Raw genomic sequence first — 21,898 nt, 5'->3', positions numbered from 1 at the left:
CACTTTTTAATCGATTTGATCCAAATTTAGGTAAGCAATGTTACTGTCGTGTTTCAGTAAGTCGAATACATCCTCGGAGTGAGTATGCCAACCCTGGTGAGTGTAGTGGTCGTTCGAACAATCTGAGGTGCAGATGTTCCTGACAGAAAAGTAATGTTTTTCGTTTTACGTTCAAGGTCTTTTGTCTTTTTTCCACAAAGCTGACCCAGAAAACTTGCGCTGGTTATTACCTTACTTCTTGTAAGGCAATCAATAAAAAGACCCAATTTTGCGCCACAGAAAACACTTGTCATAACCCTTTCGGTAGATTAAATCGACGTCCCCCATTATAGAATAGTTCCAGTGATTTCCTTCCCATGATTTCGACATCAGCCTTTGATCAAAAATGGTTCAAATAGCTCTGAGCACTATGGGACTCAACTTCTGAGGTCATTAGTCCCCTAGAACTTAGAACTAGTTAAACCTAACTAACCTAAGGACATCACAAACATCCATGCCCGAGGCAGGATTCGAACCTGCGACCGTAGCGGTCTTGCGGTTCCAAACTGCAGCGCCTTTAACCGCACGGCCACTTCGGCCGGCAGCCTTTGATCGCCGATCATCTAATACCATATTTTACACTTATCCCGTGGTGCCATTCTTGGAATGTCCTTCAAATGGATCATCATCACGAGTCAGCACAATTGAAATCTGCCGCCAGGTTTTTGTCTGCACAGTACAAATTTTGAAATTAGTTTTTAAACAAAAATCCCGATGAGCTAGAAACTTGAAACTTTCAACTTAGCTCAGAACTGGATAACAGCGCAATATTAACTCGCTTTAGTGTATGTTGTATGGCGGGGAGTACTAAGAGTGCTACTGCTGTTTTCGCCGTTCCTTGTCCCAATTGCGAATGTTTCGCGTTAAGAACGGTTGCTACTAAGGTTCCGCATTAGAATCTGTCTCATTTTTACCATCACGGCCTTTTCGAGACATATACGTAAGAGACGAAATCTGAAATTTACCGTGTGTACTCATGAAAATTACTGAAATCGATTGAAAAAGTTCACTCACAGAAAACTATGAAGCATAAAACAATTATTTAAATAAACAACTTTTTAATGTAACACGTTTTTAAAACTGACTAAAGAGTATAAAATAATTTCTCCTGCCTCATACAGTTTCCTAAGCCCATAATACAGATAGTCCAGAAAATTTGTTCGAGAATTTTTAATAACTATGACCAAACTTATACCATATAAACGAAAAACGTGAGGCGCATGCAATAGATAGTAGCACAGAGTGCAGCGCACCGCTCCCTTTTAGAAATATCACCCAACGGTTCACATCATTTGGAGTGCAAAACGGTTGTTACTGACTTATGTGAACTATTCATGCATCCGTTTTCTATTCCATGCGCCCCACGTTTTTCGTTTTACACTTTACAAGTATTGCTAGACCCATTCGAAATTCACACGCAAAATTTTTTAGGACTATCAGTAGGGAATTAGGAATCTGTATAGAGAAGAAGAAATCCTAAAATTATTTTTCAGTCCGTTTTAATACGTTGTATTAAACAGTTTTTTCTTTAAATAATAGTTTTTTGATGTTGAAGAATCAGACTTCTGCCGTATCTTCTAACGGATTTCCTTTGACGATGAATCGTCCAAACAAAAAAAAAAAAAAAAAAAAAAAAAAAAAAAAAAATCACGATGGAAACGTATTTTAGTTGATCATTCACACGAAACACAAGACTACTTCACTAACCAGAATAAGACGACTTAGGCTTATATGTATCAGGCACGTGTTTAACAGAAACAAAATTTAAATGATACAAATGGCGTCTTTCTGAAAGGCTGAAGTCTTTCATCTTATCCTCATAAGAATTTTCTTTCGAAAGCTATCTTTCAGAAAACAGGTACAGAACTAAACTCTAATAGATTAAAGACGCGAGACAAAATAAGTTTAAGGACACTAACTTAAGAATAACTACGATAGTTATTTATTCGTTTTCATGTCCGGATTCCGTGGAGTCTGTCCAACCTTCGACGCAGCCATTAGCCTTGTTGTTTGCCACATTCGGCCTCCTAGACGCACTAGTGTCCCATTTTTACAACGTAACACCAAGTGATCTACGACCCGTATTCCTCCATTGGAATATATAGTATTTCCTTCTTTGACGATCATTTGTCACCATTTTAGATTTACCTTGTGTTCCGAGAATTCATAATAATATCTGTGTATGCAGTTGTTATAATAATACACGGCATAAACCTGTTGTTACTGAATAGCTGACATGTGACATAACTAAATTTTAAATTAAAAGAGAAAGGTCCTTGTGGGCTACTCCAGTAGAAATTTTCTTTGAAAACGGACACCCACAAAAACATACGTTTTTCATATTAGGCGCATTGTGCTGCCACCTACTGCCAAGTACTCCATATCAGCGACCTCTGTAGTCATTAGACATCGTGAGAGAGCAGAATGGGGCGCTCCGCGAAACTCACGGACTTCGAACATTGTCAGGTGATTGGGTGTCACTTGTGTCATACGTCTGTAAGCGAGATTTCCACAGTCCTAAACATCCCTAGGTCCATCGTTTCCGGTGTGATAGTGAAGTGGAAACGGTATAAGTACAGTACAAAAGCGTACGGACCGATCTCGTCTGTTGACTGACAGAGACCGTCGACAGTTGAAGAGGTTCTTAATGTGTAACGGGCAGACATCTATCGAGATCATCACATAGGAATTACAAACTGCATCAGGATCCACTGCAAGTACTATGACAGTTAGGCAGCAGTTGAGAAAAATTGGATTTCACAGTCGAGCGGCTGCTCATAAGCCACACATCACGCGGGTAAATGCCAAAGGAGCGTAAAAGTTGGACGATTGAACAGTGGAAAAACGTTGTGTGGAGTGACGAATCTCGGTACACAGAGTGGCGATCCGATGGCAGGGTGTGGGTATGGCGAATGTCCGGTGAACGTCATCTGCCAGTGTGTGTAGTGCCAACAGTGAAATTCGGAGGCGGTGGTGTTATGGTGTGGTCATGTTTTTCATGGAGGGGGCTTGCACCACTTGTTGCTTTGCGTGGAACTATCACAGCACAGGCCTACTTTGATGTTTTAAGCACCTTCTTGCTTCCCACTGTCGAAGAGCAATTCGGGGATGGCGATTGCATCTTTCAATACGATTGAGCACCTGTTCATAATGCACGGCCTGTGGCGGAGTGGTTACACGACAATAACATCCATGTAATGAATTGGCCTGCACAGAGTCCTGAGTTGAATCATATAGAACACCTTTGGGATGTTTTGGAACGCCGACTGCGTGCCAGGCCTCACCGACCGACATCGATAACTCTCCTCAGTGCAGCAGTCTGTGAAGAATGGGCTGCCATTCCCCAAGAAACCTTCCGGTACCCGATTGAACTTACGCCTGCGAAAGCTGTCATCAAGGCTAAGGGTGGGCCAACACCATATTGAATTCCAGCGCTACCGACGGATGGCGCCACGAACTTGTAAGTCATTTTCAGCCAGGTGTCCAGATACTTTTGATTATATAGTGTACTTATTTCTGATTTTAAACTACATGTTCTTTTCATTTATGTAAGGCCATCTGCAAATGATCAGGATGCAACCAATTTAAGAACAAATTGATTTAATTACCAATAACCTGATTCGTCCCTCACCATTACGTTGTCATTCACATGATACTTGGATCATATAACTAATTAATAATCTATTCAACTGGCTTCCATATGTCCCCATTTTGTTTCATTCGGAGCTCCAATGTGTACGTGGGCTGAAGAGCCGCTTAGAGCAACGAAGTCTGGGGCAGGAAAGGTAGCCAATAAGCACCTCGTGGTCGGGAGGAGTCGGAGGGGAGGGGTGCAGTCATTCGCAAGCCGAAGCTCATGCCAGCACCAAGAATTGTCGCTTTAGTTCTGAGGCCAACACCATTTCCTACAGGCGGCTGGCAGAGGTAGAAAGACTCTGTTCTTGCCCACAGGTAAAAATACAGCTTACCACTTCTAGTATCACACCCACATCCGACCGAGCCCACTGATTTGGATCCACGTGGCATGTTTGAAACAAAGGCCATGACGGACTTTGCTTCAGGTTTCTGGAACTGTGCTCTGGTCTGCACTTCCTTTCATAAGTCTGGTGTGTGCTTCACAATGAAAGCCGTTACCTGGGTAGCAGAGTACACACAGAACACACGTGACTTTTTTATGACTATGGTATTATGTATCAATACCACACCATGGGCGTCAAGATTGCGTACGGAATTGCAAGTTTCCGCCATACGCCGACAACGGTCGCGCGGGATCTGGCAGACCCAATGGTGCACGCCCGCTGAGCCACGCCTCCAGAGGCTCTGCCGCAGTGTAGGATGGCTGGCGGCAGCTACACAGCTCACTTGCACTTGGAGCCTCTTCGCTACGCGACGTTAGGCAGACTCCAGCTAGTTGCGGCTCCAACACCATCGTATGTTGTTTAGTTCAGAGTTGGTTGGTTGTTTTAAAACAGCAGGGGGGGGGGGAGGGACCAAACTGAGAGGTCATCGGTCCCTTGTTCCTGTTAAAATAAATACACAAGGGAAAGAAGAAAAGAAAGGAGAGGTACAGCACAATAACAGGAGCAAGGAAGAACGAGAAGAACGACAGAAGGACAACCAATACTACTATAGTCAAAAGCACAGAGAGAAGTAAGAAACAGGTAGGAGGGATTTAGTTTAGAGAGCCTCATTCTTGTTGCTAATGTATAAGCTGGATGCTATTTTCCGGCTGCAATCCTGCCGCGGGCATGGATGTGTGTGATGTCCTTAGGTTAGTTAGGTTTAACTAGTTCTAAGTTCTAGGGGACTAATGACCTCAGAAGTTGAGTCCCATAAGCTCAGAGCCATTTGAACCATTTGTACCCATAGTATTAAGTTCACACATATTTAACAAGTCAAGGAACGGATATCGGAAAAATAGGTTCGATTATCTGATAGAGATGTATTCATCGCAATAAATAAGTCAGTATACATAGAGCAGACATGCAGAAAGTTCAAAACCAGATATTCAGAACATCTCAGAGTATTAAAAAGCAACAGCTCCCTTAGCACATTTGCTGACCACCTAAGCCACAGTCACCACCCAGCTACAACAGAAACAGATGTAAGAATACTAAAACCCAGCCCCAGCCTTTACAGCAAACAGGAAAACTTCCACATACAGAAGGCAATAAATCAAATGGTTCAAATGGCTCTGAGCACTATGGGACTTAACTTCTGAGGTCATCAGTCCCCTAGAACTTAGAACTACTTAAACCTAACTAACCTAAGGACATCACAAACATCCATGCCCGAGGCAGGATTCGAACCTGTGACCATAGCGGTCGCGCGGTTCCAGACTGTAGCGCCTAGAACCGCTCGGCCACCCTGGCCGGCACACCAAGAAGAAATGCAGATGATAAACGGGTATTCATTGGACAAATATATTATACTAGAATTGACATGTGATTACATTTTCACGCAATTTGGGTGCATAGATCCTGAGAAATCAGTACCCAGAACAACCACCTCTGGCCATAATAACCGGTCTTGATACGCCTGGGCATTGAATCAAACAGAGCTTGGAGGCGTGTACAGGTATAGCTAGCTGCCCATGCAGCTTCAACACGATACCGCAGTTCATCAAGAGTAGTGACTGGCGTATTGTGACGAGCCAGTTGCTCGGCCACCATTGACCAGACGTTTTCAATTGGTGAGAGATCTGGAGAATGTGCTGGCCAGGGCAACAGTCGAGCATTTTCTGTATCCAGAAAGGCCCGTACAGGACCTGCAACGTTCGGTTGTGCATTATACTGCTGAAATGTAGGGTTTCGCAGGGATCGAATGAAGGATAGAGCCACGGGTCGTAACACATCTGAAATGTAACGTCCACTGTTCAATGTGCCGTCAATGCGAACAAGAGGTGACCGAGACGTATAACCAATGGCACCCCATACCATCACGCCTGGTGGTACGCCAGTATGGCGATGACGAATACACGCTTCCAATGTGCGTTCACCGCGATGTCGCCAAACACGGATGCGACCGTCATGATGCTGTAAACACAACCTGGATTCATCCGAAAAAATGACGTTTTGTCATTCGTGCACCCAGGTTCGTCGTTGAGTACACCATCGCAGGCGCTCCTGTCTGTGATGCAGCGTCAAGGATAACTGCAGCCATGGTCTCCGAGCTGATAGTCCATGTTGCTGCAAACGTCGTCGAACTGTTCGTGCAGATGGTTGTTGTCTTGCAAACGTCCCCATCTGTTGACTCAGGGTTCGAGACATGGCTGCACGATCCGTTACAGCCATGCGGATAAGATGCCTGTCATCTCGACTGCTAGTGACACGAGGCCGTTGGGATCCAGCACGGCGTTCCGTATTACCCTCCTGAACCCACCGATTCCATATTCTGCTAACAGTCATTGGGTCTCGACCAGTGCGAGTAGCGATATCACGATACGACAAACCGCAATCGCGATCGGCTACAATCCGACCTTTATCAAAGTCGGAAACGTGATGGTACGCATTTCTCCTCCTTACACGAGGCATCACAACAACGTTTCACCAGGCAACGCCGGTCAACTGCTGTCTGTGTATGAGAAATCGGTAGGAAACTTTCCTCATGTCAGCACGTTGTAGGTGTCGCCACCGGCGCCAACCTTGTGTGAATGCTCTGAAAAGCTAATCATTTGCATATCACAGCATCTTCTTCCTGTCGGTTAAATTTCACGTCTGTAGCACGTCATCTTCATGGTGTAGCAATTTTAATGGCCAGTAGTGTAGTCTACCATCCGTCGCACGGTGTATCAACTCTGTGTGAAACAGTACGCCAAAATTTTTTCTAAGGAAGTCACGAATGACTATCTTGTGAAACTGACAGATGAATATATGACAATGAAATCCATGCAGCAGCTGCCCAGTTTAAATTTTTTCATCTGAAGCAGCAGCCTGCTCAGATAGTTAAACAGTGGATAGCAGAACTGAGAGGTCTCACCACACATTGCAAGTATAAATGTTAGTGTGGAATCAACTATAATGACGTCATGTTACGTGTTGCTGTTGTTGAGAATGTATCAGGTGCACGCATTCGCACTGCAGTTTTGAAACTGCGTGACGCTCATTTAAATATAGTGAAATCTCAAACAGAGGTTGAGTTTGACGCTCCTTGTATTTCAGTTGTTGGTTGTGCACCAGGCTCTCAGTCTCATACGTAAGTAATTAAGAATAGTGCTTAGACAAATAGAAATCACAGTAGATGTAAAAACTTTGTCTCGCAGCACACAGTGGTTGTACAAAGCCCTGGGAGAAAATCATGCCCTCACTACTCTTCGGAACATGATTGGAAAGATTGTCCATGCTGTCATGGTCGTTGCTTTCAATGTGGACGTGAAGGTCACGTACAAACTGTATGTCTACGAGGCAGGCAAGGTGAGACAATACGTCTCCATCGTGCTAGCAATCGGCAGCCACTGCTTTACTGTCAACAAACGTTCACGGTGAAGATCACGCCACTTATTCAGGTGCGAGCCGGACCAAGCACTTCTGCCGCGCGGAATTCTTCTGCTGCAATGTGCAGGCAGGTGAAAAAACTTTTTATTCATTTAAAAATGTAACACAAGACAATTATGTTGCAATTGGACATTGGTCCTTCAGATTCGCTGATAAATAAATGCACTTACTCCAGAACCGGTAGCCACCGCAACAGCAGCTTACTTCTATTTTGTCTGTCTACAACGAGCAAAAAATTGCCGTCTTTGGGATGTGTGGTTTGGCAGAAACTTTTCGGGCAGTGACAAAATGCGTTTCATTTCATGTATTCAGTTCTAAAAACGGAGCAAACATATTTGTGTCAGATTTATTTCATTTGATCAACTTGTACATTCAGAACAGTGTGTTACAAATCAGTGTTTCTGTGTCTCCCACTAATGTTTCTGATTTGTGTAGTGCGTACAAGGAACCAGGTATAGGAAGGGCAAAAGACTTTGAAGCGCAAATCGGTGTGAAGGACAAGGCAAAGGAACTACAAAGATGCTAAGTCAGTGGGCTTATCAAACCCGTTCTGTAAGCCAATAAACACCGCCCTTGGTCAGTCTGAAGGATCCTTCAGGCGGTTTACGTTTGTTTGCTAAGGCAACATTAAACCCACGAACTGTAGTGGATTCTTTTCCTCTTCCATGCCTAAAGGAAGTGATGGACAGATGGAACAGGCTAGATACTTCTCAGAAATAGATTTGTGGCGGGCGTATGTACAGTTATCGTTGGACAAACAGTCCAAACAGTACTTTGTGATAAACACTCACTTTGGTTTGTTCCAGTTTCAAAGACTACCGTTTGGAAGTGCATCAACTACTGCAGTTTTTCAATGGTTCCTGGAGAAGTTTACAACCTAAGTTCCTTCTTGTACTAATTAGCTGGACGATATTGTTGTCACGAGTTGTGCGCCTGTGGAACTTTTAGCAAATTTAGATTGTTTGTTTCAAGTTCTTTATGGTGCTGGCTTAAAGCGCAGCAGGGAAAAGAGCTCGTCCTTCTGGGAAGAATTCGCAGAGTATAATCCAACTATATCGCACTTGGCTGTGAATAGAGATCTGCTGGTGGCCCGCAACATGAAAGAGCTCCAACCTGTCATGGGCAAATTCGTCCATTATAAAGATTCATTCCTAACGCTGCGAAAATTGCTGCTCTATTTTACCGGCTGTACCAGAAACATGTCCCTTTTGTGAGTTTCAAATAATGCCAGAACGTATTTCAGCAATTAAAAGAGACATTGTAAACACTTTGACCCAGCCGAGCCTGCCGTGTTATCTGTAGAGCCATCTTTCTACAGTATAGGAGTGGTGCTCTCCCATAAGATTGGTTCTTCTGATAGACTTTTGCTTTTGCCTCAAAAATACTTAACAAAGTGTAGAGCTATAATCAGCTAGACAGAGAGCTTGTTCCAAAATTCGGCCAGTATTTGTACGGTTCTATTTGCTGATAGATCATTAGCCTCTGACGGCCTTGTTCAATCGTGCCAAACCTGTCCCACCTCAGACAGCGCAAAAATTCCAACGTTGGGCTCTAAATTGTCTAATTAGGTGTATGAATTGTTGTACAGGCCAATTGCTCAACATTCGAACATTGACATGTCGGTACCGACGCAGTGTTTGATTCGCCTGAGGAGTCATGTTTTGCAATCGATATCTTCAAAATTTTCCTCTCGACTTTCGGCGAGTTGCCGCAGCATCTGCTTCTGACGCAGCTCTTCGGTTGTTTTGCAATAGTGTGCCATTGGTGGGCACGCAGTTTGAAACAAATTCCCCATCCTGTGGCGCGACGCTACTTTTCGCAACGTCATGTGCTTTCCGCTCTGTCAGGTATTATGCTGCTGCATACAAAGAACGGCGATGCGTGGGTTGTGATTCCTCAATCCCTACAGCAGGAAGCTGTGTTTTTATTGCACCAAGGTCATATGGGCATAGTATACAGGAAGAAGCTCGCTCACCATCACGGCAGGGCATGGGCGCTCAGACAGAGCAAATGACCGCTCGTTGCTATGTTTGCGTGGAAAAGCAGTCAGTTCTGGCACGTCCGTACGGACCATGGCAGCGCATTCATACCGATTTTGTGAGTCTAATCTGGAACACGCGGTGGTTATTAGTGGTGGATGCTTACAGTAAGCTTCCTTTTGTTGTCCGCATGACATAGACCACTACTGCAGGTACGATATCGGCTTTGTGTTTTATTTTTTGTCTTGAAGGTCTTCCTGAGGTCATTATCTCGTACAATGGTCCACAGTTCACGTTAACCGATTCCCAACAGTTTTGTGCCAACAATGGCATACACCGTGTGATTACTGCACCTTTTCACCCACAGTCTAAAGGTGAAGCTGAACAGTTCGTTCGAACGTTCAAAAGTCACGTGGAGATGCTCCATTTCTCCAACACAGGGGTTCAGAAATTGAAAATTTTTCTACCTCTCTTTACCACTGGACGGAAAGTCGCAGGAAGAATAGTTACAAGGTCGTAGTCACTATACACTATTACATGACCCTACGGATGCCGTGGGGACAGTTTGTTTAGCAAGCTCAGACAAAGTTTCAGCCATGGGATGACGTCTTTTACAAAGTCGTTGGCAAGCAACAGCACTGAGAGCATGGAGTCATTAACAAAGCAATTGGACCTTCTTGGTATGTCGTTGATGGTTCTGCTGGGCTACTGTGGTGCCAACAAATCAGTTATGATGAGTATACGAGTGTATCAGTGATTCTGCCACAGAATGTTTGCCCAGTGACCAGGACGCTGCCCGGATCCACACCTGCAGTCGCAGCCATATCTCCACCAGTCATGGCTGCCCACGGAGGTAAATTCCCCAATGCCGCCACTGCCACTGACGTCACTGGCGTCGGCTCCTGCCCAGCTACCCAAACAGATTTCCGTGAACGAGCCATCCTCAGAAGATCGTCACATCTCAGCTGTCCAGCCGACCACAGCATCTGCATTTCTGGAGCATACTGCGACTGGAATTTCAGCTGCTATTCCCAGTCGTCCTCGTGGTGGATTTTGGGGTGCAGGCGCCGTCGGCCGCAGTTACCCTCCCTACCTCATCATCTGTGTCCATATTCATATGTCCCCCCCCCTCCCCCCACGCACCCTCCAGGAAAGAGGAATATGGTACCATCCAGAGATCATGCCGCCAGATCAAAGTTGGCAACACGTATCGATACCACAGACTTTAGTGAGGGCTCGCTGCAGTCTATAACAAGTAATGGGGGGCACATGAGAAGACCACACCTCTCTCTCACGGTAGCAGCGCCCTCACACTGACGTCAGTATAGAGACGAGTATGTAAGAGTTCAGCCCTGTCCGAGACACGGCTACAGCAACCTACAGGATAGTGTAAGACAGTTACAGTTAAGGGTTCTGATGAAATGTAGTTTCGTAAATGTTGCATTTTGTACTGCAAGAGAACAATTTGTTAATCTGTGCATCAACTAATGCTTTCGTAGTGAATGGCAGTTGTAAATTGTCAAGCAGACCTGTGGCAAAGAAATATGACAAAGGTAAGTGAATCTTTTCTTCATTCCGGTACTAAAGTGAACTAATATTTCACGCGTTCTAGTTTGATGAGCCTTCTCCCAGGCCAATCAAAGAACCCACAGCTATGACCGGAATAAAGTAGTTTCGTCTACTCACGACAATTAGTGCCTAACGGATTCTGCTACAATGATTGTGCAAAAAATTCAAAGAAAGACTGAACTTTGACATCGAATAGCAGTGGACGGAAATTTTAACCCAATGAGTATAGAAGAGATGTCTATGCCTTCACTACCAGTGGAATGGGAAGAAGTAACGCTGGATGTTTTGTTTGGTAACTGCCTTCTTCAGCTAGCTATGCAGACCACACGTAAGGGAGATACAATGAAGAGGCTAAGAAACTGATACCCCTGCCTCAAATCGTGTAGCGCCCCAGTGAGTAGCAGAAATGCCGCAACACGGCTTGGCATGGACTCGTGTAATGTCTGAAGTACTGCTGGAAGGAACTGACACCATGAATCCTGCAGGGCTGTCCATAAATGCGTAAGAGTAGGACGGTGTGGAAATCTTTCTGAACAACGCGTTGCAAGGCATCCCAGACATGCTCAATAATGTTCGTGTCTAGGGAGTCTGGTGGCCAGCGGAAGTGTTTAAACTCAGAAGAGTGTTCCTGGAGCCACTTTGTAGCAATTCCGGACGTGTGTGATGTTGCATTGTCCTACTAAAATAGCCCATTCCCATTTCCGTCGAGAATGCACAATGGACATGAATGGATGCAGGTGATCAGAGAAGATCCTCCGGCTTATTAAACCTCTCCCAGCGGCTTAGACGACCTCCTCTTGGCCCTCCCGCTGGGAGGAGGTTATTTTAAGTCGGCTGCGTATTGGGCACTGCCTTCTTAGCCATCGTCATTTGCTAAGTGACGCTACCCCACCACTTTGCCCACGTTGCATTCAAGTTTTAACTGTCCGCCACTTCCTGATGGAATGTCCATTTTTTAACCTTTTACGTTCCCGTTTGGGTTTGCCGTCTGAGTTATCGGCCGTTTTAGCAAATGACGGGTGGGCTGTCGACTGCGTCTTACTTTCTATCCGCGAAAGCAATATGGCGAACGCCATTTAATTTTTAGTTTTGGACAATCGTTGTCCCCGTCCCGTAATTCTTGCCATACCGCTAGGTCATAACCTATGACTTCTACTTTTGCCACCTTCCTACTTAGTGCATGAGCATTACCGTGCCTCTTCCCAGGCTTGTGCACCACCTCGTAGTCGAATTCATTAAGCCTGACAGCCCACCTAGCGAGTCTAGTGGACGGATCCTTCAACCCCAACAACCACTTCAACGCAGCATGATCTGTCACTACCCAAAATCTTCTCCCATATAGATAACATTTAAAATACGTGATACCATAGATTACTCTAAGCATCTCCCTCTCTGTTGTTGAGTAATTCTTCTCTGCTGCATTCAACTGCCTAGACACATAGGCTACAGGCTGTTCTTTCCCATCAATTTCCTGTCTCAGAACACACCCTAATGCTTGATGCGATGCATCGCATGCTATTAAACTCCTTTTCAAAATCTAGAAACACAAGAACCGGACCTGATGTTAACACTTCTTTCAGTTTGTCAAACGCTTTCTGACACTCTTCTGTCCACTCAAATTTCACACCCTTCCGTAACAATCGCGTCAACGGCTGTGCTAAATCTACATCTACATCTACATCTATACTCCGCGAGCCACCTTACGGTGTGTGGCGGAGGGTACTTATTGTACCACTATCTGATCCCCCCTTCCCTGTTCCATTCACGAATTGTGCGTGGGAAGAACGACTGCTTGTAAGTCTCCGTATTTGCTCTAATTTCTCGGATCTTTACGTTGTGATCATGACGCGAGATATATGTGGGCGGTAGTAATATGTTGCCCATCTCTTCCCGGAATGTGCTCTCTCGTAATTTCGATAATAAACCTCTCCGTATTGCGTAACGCCTTTCTTGAAGTGTCCGCCACTGGAGCTTGTTCAGCATCTCCGTAACGCTCTCACGCTGACTAAATGTCCCCATGACGAATCGCGCTGCTTTTCGCTGGATCATGTCTATCTCTTCTATTAATCCAACCTGGTAAGGGTCCCATACTGATGAGCAATACTCAAGAATCGGACGAACAAGCGTTTTGTAAGCTACTTCTTTCGTCGATGAGTCACATTTTCTTAGAATTCTTCCTATGAATCTCAACCTGGCGCCTGCTTTTCCCACTATTTGTTTTATGTGATCATTCCACTTCAGATCGCTCCGGATAGTAACTCCTAAGTATTTTACGGTCGTTACCGCTTCCAATGATTTACCACCTATGGCATAATCGTACTGGAATGGATTTCTGCCCCTATGTATGCGCATTATATTACATTTATCTACGTTTAGGGAAAGCTGCCAGCTGTCGCACCATTCATTAATCCTCTGCAGGTCTTCCTGGAGTACGTACGAGTCTTCTGATGTTGCTACTTTCTTGTAGACAACCGTGTCATCTGCAAATAGCCTCACGGAGCTACCGATGTTGTCAACTAAGTCATTTATGTATATTGTAAACAATAAAGGTCCTATCACGCTTCCTTGCGGTACTCCCGAAATTACCTCTACATCTGCAGATTTTGAACCGTTAAGAATGACATGTTGTGTTCTTTCTTCTAGGAAATCCTGAATCCAATCACAAACCTGGTCCGATATTCCGTAAGCTCGTATTTTTTTCACTAAACGTAAGTGCGGAACCGTATCAAATGCCTTCCTGAAGTCCAGGAATACGGCATCAATCTGCTCGCCAGTGTCTACGGCACTGTGAATTTCTTGGACAAATAGGGCGAGCTGAGTTTCACATGATCTCTGTTTGCGGAATCCATGTTGGTTATGATGAAGGAGATTTGTATTATCTAAGAACGTCATAATACGAGAACATAAAACATGTTCCATTATTCTACAACAGATTGACGTAAGCGAAATAGGCCTATAATTATTCGCATCTGATTTATGACCCTTCTTGAAAATGGGAACGACCTGCGCTTTCTTCCAGTCGCTAGGTACTTTACGTTCTTCCAGAGATCTACGATAAATTGCTGATAGAAAGGAGGCAAGTTCTTTAGCATAATCACTGTAGAATCTTACGGGTATCTCGTCTGGTCCGGATGCTTTTCCGCTACTAAGTGATAGCAGTTGTTTTTCAATTCCGATATCGTTTATTTCAATATTTTCCATTTTGGCGTCCGTGCGACGGCTGAAGTCAGGGACCGTGTTACGATTTTCCGCAGTGAAACAGTTTCGGAACACTGAATTCAGTATTTCTGCCTTTCTTCGGTCGTCCTCTGTTTCGGTGCCATCGTGGTCAACGAGTGACTGAATAGGGGATTTAGATCCGCTTACCGATTTTACATATGACCAAAACTTTTTAGGGTTCTTGTTTAGATTGTTTGCCAATGTTTTATGTTCGAATTCGTTGAATGCTTCTCTCATTGCTCTCTTTACGCTCTTTTTCGCTTCGTTCAGCTTTTCCTTATCAGCTATGATTCGACTACTCTTAAACCTATGATGAAGCTTTCTTTGTTTCCGTAGTACCTTTCGTACATGATTGTTATACCACGGTGGATCTTTCCCCTCGCTTTGGACCTTAGTCGGTACGAACTTATCTAAGGCGTACTGGACGATGTTTCTGAATTTTTTCCATTTTTGTTCCACATCCTCTTCCTCAGAAATGAACGTTTGATGGTGGTCACTCAGATATTCTGCGATTTGTGCCCTATCACTCTTGTTAAGCAAATATATTTTCCTTCCTTTCTTGGCATTTCTTATTACACTTGTAGTCATTGATGCAACCACTGACTTATGATCACTGATACCCTCTTCTACATTCACGGAGTCGAAAAGTTCCGGTCTATTTGTTGCTATGAGGTCTAAAACGTTAGCTTCACGAGTTGGTTCTCTAACTATCTGCTCGAAGTAATTCTCGGACAAGGCAGTCAGGATAATGTCACAAGAGTCTCTGTCCCTGGCTCCAGTTCTGATTGTGTGACTATCCCATTCTATACCTGGTAGATTGAAGTCTCCCCCTATTACAATAGTATGATCACGAAACTTCTTCACGACGTTCTGCAGGTTCTCTCTGAGGTGCTGATGCAGGTGGTCTATAGAAGCATCCGACTATCATATCTGACCCACCTTTGATACTTAACTTAACCCAGATTATTTCACATTCGCATTCGCTAATAACTTCACTGGATATTATTGAATTCTTTACTGCTATAAATACTCCTCCACCATTGGCGTTTATCCTATCCTTGCGGTATATATTCCATTCTGTGTCTAGGATTTCGTTACTGTTCACTTCCGGTTTTAACCAACTTTCCGTTCCTAATACTATATGCGCACTATTTCCTTCAATAAGCGATACTAATTCAGGAACCTTGCCCTGGATACTCCTGCAGTTTACCAATATTACGTTAACTTTTCCTGTTTTTGGTCTCTGAGGACGGACGTTCTTTATCAACGATGCTGATGTTCTCTCTGGTAAGCCGTCAGGTATTTTATCGTTTCGCCCAAGGGGGGGTCCCTCTAACCTAAAAAACCCCCGTGTGCACGCCACACGTACTCTGCTACCCTAGTAGCTGCTTCCGGTGTGTAGTGCACGCCTGACCTGTCTAGGGGGGCCCTACAGTTCTCCACCCAATAACGGAGGTCGATGAATTTGCAACCATTATAGTCGCAGAGTCGTCTGAGCCTCTGGTTTAGACCCTCCACACGGCTCCAAACCAGAGGACCGCGATCGACTCTGGGCACTATGCTGCAGATATTAAGCTCAGCTTGCACTCCGCGTGCGATGCTGGTTGTCTTCACCAAATCAGCCAGCCGCCGGAAGGAACCAAGGATGGCCTCAGAACCCAAGCGGCAGGCGTCATTCGTTCCGACATGTGCTACTATCTGCAGCCGGTCACACCCAGTGCGTTCAATAGCTGCCGGAAGGGCCTCCTCCACATTACGGACGAGACCCCCCGGCAAGCACACCGAGTGCACACTGGCATTCTTCCCCGACCTACCCGCTATTTTCCTGAGGGGCTCCATAACCCGCCTAACGTTGGAGCTCCCTATAACTAATAGGCCCGCCCTCTGTGACTGTCGGGACCTTGCCGGAGAATCGGCCACTGGCCCAACAGGCGAGGCATCCTGTGGTGGCTCGGAAACGATGTCATCACCACTAGGAAGCACCCCGTACCTGTTGGAAAGGGGTAAGGCAGCTGCCACGCGGCCAGATCCCACCTTCGCCTTTCGGCCAGGCACGCGCGAGCCCACCACTGTCCGCCATTCACCCTGGAGTGATGGCTGACCGGTAAGATGCTCACTGCCGGAAGACGCAGCGACATCAGGGGTTCCATGTGATTCCAAGGCCACCGAAGTAGGCATAGGTCTCACCACAGTTGCCCCAACGCCACTACGAGCCGACGCCTGCGCCTCGAGCTCGATGAGCCTAACAGACAAAGCCTCCACCTGCCCCCGAAGAGTGGCCAATTCTCCTTGCGTCCGCTCACAACAACCACAGTCCCTACACATGACTATGTTTACCATACTCTATACGGTGACAAATTCCCAAGATAATCTTCTGATGAGCTACTCTGATAATCAAGAAACACTCACTGAAATACGAGACGCGAAAACTACGCTAGGTTTTCCCAGAAAAACTATTTAAAAGCTAAGCGCAGCAAATAAGTACAAAATAAATTTCTCTCCTAACGATCAAGAACTGTTAGTTTCTATGCAGAGCAGATAAACACAAATAGAATCCCTTCCTTAGTGGAAGGTCGTAAACAAAATGCAAAATAAACGCTTTATAGAAACAGCACTCGCTGCTGCTGGTGCTCTCGCTCTGGCTGTCACAAGACAACTGCTGATTCAAGTGACTAGTGGCTAACGGCCGCGAAACAAACAAAAGACGGTTTTAGGGCGCTTTCTGTTCTAAACGATCAAGAAAATACTAAGAAATCTAACACGAAAACTACGTAAAGTTTTATCAAGAACTGTTAGTTACTATGCAGAGCAGATAAACACTAATAGAATCCCTTCCTTAGTGGAAGGTCGTAAACAAAATGCAAAATAAACGCTTTATACAAACAGTACTCGCTGCTGCTGGTGCTCTCGCTCTGGCTGTCACAAGACAACTGCTGATTCAAGTGACTAGTGGCTAACGGCCGCGAAACAAACAAAAGACGGTTTTTGGGCGCTTTCTGTTCTAAACGATCAAGAAAACACTAAGAAATCTAACACGAAAACTACGTAAAGTTTTATCAAGAACTGTTAGTTACTATGCAGAGCAGATAAACACTAATAGAATCCCTTCCTTAGTGGAAGGTCGTAAACAAAATGCAAAATAAACGCTTTATACAAACAGTACTCGCTGCTGCTGGTGCTCTCGCTCTGGCTGTCACAAGACAACTGGAAAACCCTTCACGAACTTTCGATAGAAATTGTAAATTCCAATGAATGACTGCACTTCCTTAACTGTTTTCGGTTCCCGAAAATCTCTTACACCCTGGACCAACCTCGGATCTGTTCGCACTCCGTCCTTACTGATAATATGACCCAAATATTTTACTTCTTATAATGACACTTCAGATTAAACTTCAAACGAGCTGCTCTTAATCTCATAAAGACTTCTCTTAACCGCTGTCTATGTTGCTCCAAACTACTTGAAAACACTATAATGTCATCCAAATAGACAAGACACCGCCGTGGTTTCAAACCCCTCAAGACATTGTCTAGCAACCTCTGAAACGTTGCTGGAGCGTTTTTCAAACCGAATGGCACTCTAAAGTACTGGTAATGGCCTCCAGGTGTAGAGAAAGCAGTTTTGGACGATCCTCTGGAGCCGCCTCTAACTGGTGATAACCACTTGTCAAATCCATCGTAGAAATGTACTGGCACTGTCCTAAGTGATCCAAAGTCTCCGATATGTTTGGAATGGAGTATGCGTCCGTTACTGTCATATTATTGAGGTATCGGTAGCCACAACAGAACCTGTATTTCTTAGTTCCATCCGCAGGTTTTTTAGGCACAACGACAATGCTTGCTCCCCAGCAACTATTACTATGCTCTATAATACCGCCAACAAGCTGCTGATCAATGAAATCCACCACAATCGGCTGCAAATACCTCGGTATTCTGTATGGTTTACGGTAAACAGGTGCTTCATTCCCTGTTGGTATCCTATGTTGAACTAACGGAGTTCCTGGTAAAGGCCCTTGTGGAAAAAACGTTACTTAAATTCCCACAATAATTCTTCCATATGCTCTCTTTCCCCTCCTTTCAAATGCTTAATTTCTGTATGGTATCTTTTTTAGCCCTTTTTCACGTGCCCGTTTTTAACTGTCTTCTATTCAGTCAATTGGAACTGACTCACCTCTGGGTTCGTGTTCTATAGTTTTGACTTAGGCGCTTATGACCCCAATTGTTTTTTGCGCCATAAAGCAAAGCAAAAGCAAAAGACAGGATGCTTAAGTACATGTCACCTGTCAGAGTCGTATCTAGACGTACCAGGGGTCCCATATCACTCCAACTGCACAGGAACCACCCCATTACGGAGCCTCCACCAGCTCGAATAGTCTCCTGCTGACATGCAGGATCCAGGAATTCATGTCGTTGTCTCCACACCCGTACATGTCCATCCACTCGATACAATTTGAAACGAGACTCGTCTTACCAGGCAACATGTTTCCAGTCATCAACAGTCCAATGTCGGTGATGACGGGCCCAGGCGAGGCGTAAAGCTTTGTGTCGTGCAGTCATCAACAGTACACGAGTGGGCCTTCGCTTCCAAAAGCCGATATCGATGATCTTTCGTTGAATGGTTTGCACGCTGGCACTTGTTGATGGGCCAGCACTGAAATCTGCAGCAATTTGCGGAAAGGTTGCACTTCTGTCATGCTGAATGATTCTCTTCAGTCGTCGTTGGTCGCGTTTTTGCAAGATCTTTTTCCGGCCGCAACGATGTCGGAGATTTGATGTTTTACCGGATTCCTGATATTCACGGCACACTCGTGAAATGGTCGTACGGGAAAGTCCCCACTTCATCACTACCTCGGTGAGGCTGTGTCCCATCGCTCGTGCGCCGACTATAACACCACATTCAAACTCATTTAAATCTTGATAACCTGCCATTGCAGCAGCAATATCCGATCTAACAACTGCGTTAGGCACTTGGTGACTTATATAGGCGTTGCCGACCGCAGCGCCGTATCTGCCTGTTGACATATCTCTGTATTTGATTACGCATGCGTATACCAGTTACTTTGGCGCTTCAGTGTATTTCAGACCTTGTGACTACAAATATACCTAACCTCATCGACAGTCTTAGTAAAAGGACAGTGATTAGTGACCTTAATGTCAATGCAGATACAACGGTTACTAGATTCAATAAATTATGCTTAGTAGAGCAGATAAGCTGCTATTATCTCTATTTAGTAAACAAACTGATGTCACTTTATTCGAATACGGCTATGAAGAGAAATTATGGGAAAAGTTTCAACTCTGAGTCTAAAGCTTCTATTCAATCACTCACCGACCACTTTGGTTCGGAAATAAAACACAGCAAAAGTAAAACCTGAAAACCTAAATGTTAAACATCGATTTAAAAGAGCCACCATTTATGCAGAACGTTCGTTCTGAATTGCTGTCAATTGGGTGACATATAATCTCTAACATGTATAATATAAAAATAGGCTTCTCTGCCGCTGAAACGCAACAAAATCAGTTGAAAGCGAATAAGGTGCCAGGTCCTAATGGACTTCCAGTATGGTTTTACAGAGATCACTCAATAGATTCGCCCATTTTTTAACGCGCATTTATCCTGAATATCTCGCACTGCGAACAATCATAAGTGATTGGAAAATGTGCAAAATACTCTCCAGTATCCGAAGGGCGAAATTATAGACCAATATCCATAATGTCGGTGTGCTCCAGGTACCCTGGAAGTATTACATGCTCAAATACAATTAATTTATTAGAGAGAGAGAAAGGATTATGTCAATATTGTAGTGGCACCACTGTTTAGGATAGGAAACTTAGTTTTGTGTCATATTCAGAGCACGAGTTACAGCCAGGTGTGGGCCGGATTGCGATAAGTTACACATAACAGCAGTTGCGAAGGCAAATAGAGGCCATGGGGGTGTAGAACTGCCAGAGAGGGCACACACAGCAGTTTCCATAGGGCAAGTCACAGGCAGGCCACTGGCCAACCTGTTATGCGTATGTGACGCAAAGCGGTGCGTTAGCGAAACAGAGGCGCCCAGCCCAGTATAAATAGGTGTTGATTTCTAACTAGATTCATTCAAGTATGGCAGCTCTCCTGGATGGCCGGGCATGTCACACTGCCAGGCTACACACACCAACAGATGGGTCAACAGCATCCCAGTCCACAGCAGGTCGTCGGTTCGACCCTCTGAGGCCGACGTGGAGTCCGCAGCTAACCAGCGGTGGGCCACCCTTTGGCTTGCTACCGTGGGTAGTCGTCTCGGTTCCTGACACACGCCAGAGACTTCCTAGGCGAGGGCCACAGATTCGGACGCGGGATCGCAGGCACTCGTTGCTGCCGCGTTCCCAGCTACACCAAGCGAGGAAGAAGCAGCAGCGGGGCCGGTCTACGGCTCCTGGTGGAGCAGTGCGGAGTCAACGAGGACAGTGGCCACTGAGTCAGCTGCTGGCACAGCCATCCTGACGTAATCGGAACTCTGCAGCTGGCGTGCAAGGCCGGCATGACACAGTGTTGCATTGCATAGGCTGCTAGGGTGCTTCCTCAGCATTGCGGGGCCATGTGATGCTGACCGAGGTGAACGGAGCACTGTAGTGGAAGCAAATAAATCATTTGGAAAGTTCTCGCCAAGTTTCAATATGCCACATTTGGCGTCTGATACCACAACAATACGTAGCAAGCGAGGCACAGCTCGCCCTTTTCAGACATGATATCCTGCGAACTATGGATACGGTTAATTAGGCAGCTCCTGTAGTCCTAGATATCCAGAAAGCATTCGACACTCTACCTCACCATACATTTAACAAATGTGCTAGTATACAGAATAGGTTATCACATCTGTTCTTTTTTGTATTGCTCCACCAGGGGTCCTTGGGTCACTCAAATACACTGGTGTGTAAAACTTAAAGGAGAATAACTGCCACATGGTGTGTCGCTACCAAGTAACATAAATCAATGAAACTTGGACCATACACATAAGGAACTGCTGCAATATAGTACTGAAGATAACTGAAAGAAACACACAATGAGACGAACAGAAATGACACTTCCATTCAAAGAGAATAATTACAATGAAGTCACCTCGATACATGATGGTCCCCTGGACACCACAAAAGGTGGAACATGGTTCTTAATAGACTATCTGATCACCATGTATGGCAATGCATGCTCTGCAAGGTGCTTGCAGGCTGGCCACAAAGCTGGTAAGGAGTTCCATTCCTCCAGAAGTGCGGCAGACAACTGCTAGATGGTGCTACAGTATGTATCCCGAACACATCTCACATGTGTTCGATGGGATTTAAATCGGGGGAATGTGCAGACCCGACCATACGCCCAATATCTTTCCATTCCAACAGAGCCCCCACTTGTGCAGTTATATGCGGTCACGCATTGTTATCCACAAAAATAGAGCCTAATGTACCCCCATGGGGAAGGAGTACATCGTCACAATAATATTGACCGGTTAATGTACTGGCTAACCAAAACGATCATCTTTGAGAATGCTGGACGATAGGTGGGAACAAGTAATGCACTCAGGAATATTGTAGAACATGACCTTTTTTGTGGTCCAAGTCTCATAGTGT

At 45.0% G+C, this 21,898-nt stretch overlaps 1 protein-coding gene across 1 annotated transcript in view; it reads right to left on the bottom strand.

Moving 5' to 3' along the window:
* LOC126234618 (uncharacterized) overlaps window positions 1-21,898 on the bottom strand; it is a 145,508-nt gene that overhangs the window by 23,444 nt on the left and 100,166 nt on the right. The window lies entirely within an intron of this gene.

The sequence above is a fragment of the Schistocerca nitens genome, chromosome 2, assembly GCF_023898315.1.
Source record: "Schistocerca nitens isolate TAMUIC-IGC-003100 chromosome 2, iqSchNite1.1, whole genome shotgun sequence".
Lineage (NCBI taxonomy): Eukaryota > Metazoa > Arthropoda > Insecta > Orthoptera > Acrididae > Schistocerca > Schistocerca nitens.
The sequence above is the reverse complement of the archived record's forward strand: the minus strand, read 5'-3'. Positions and strand labels throughout refer to the sequence as shown.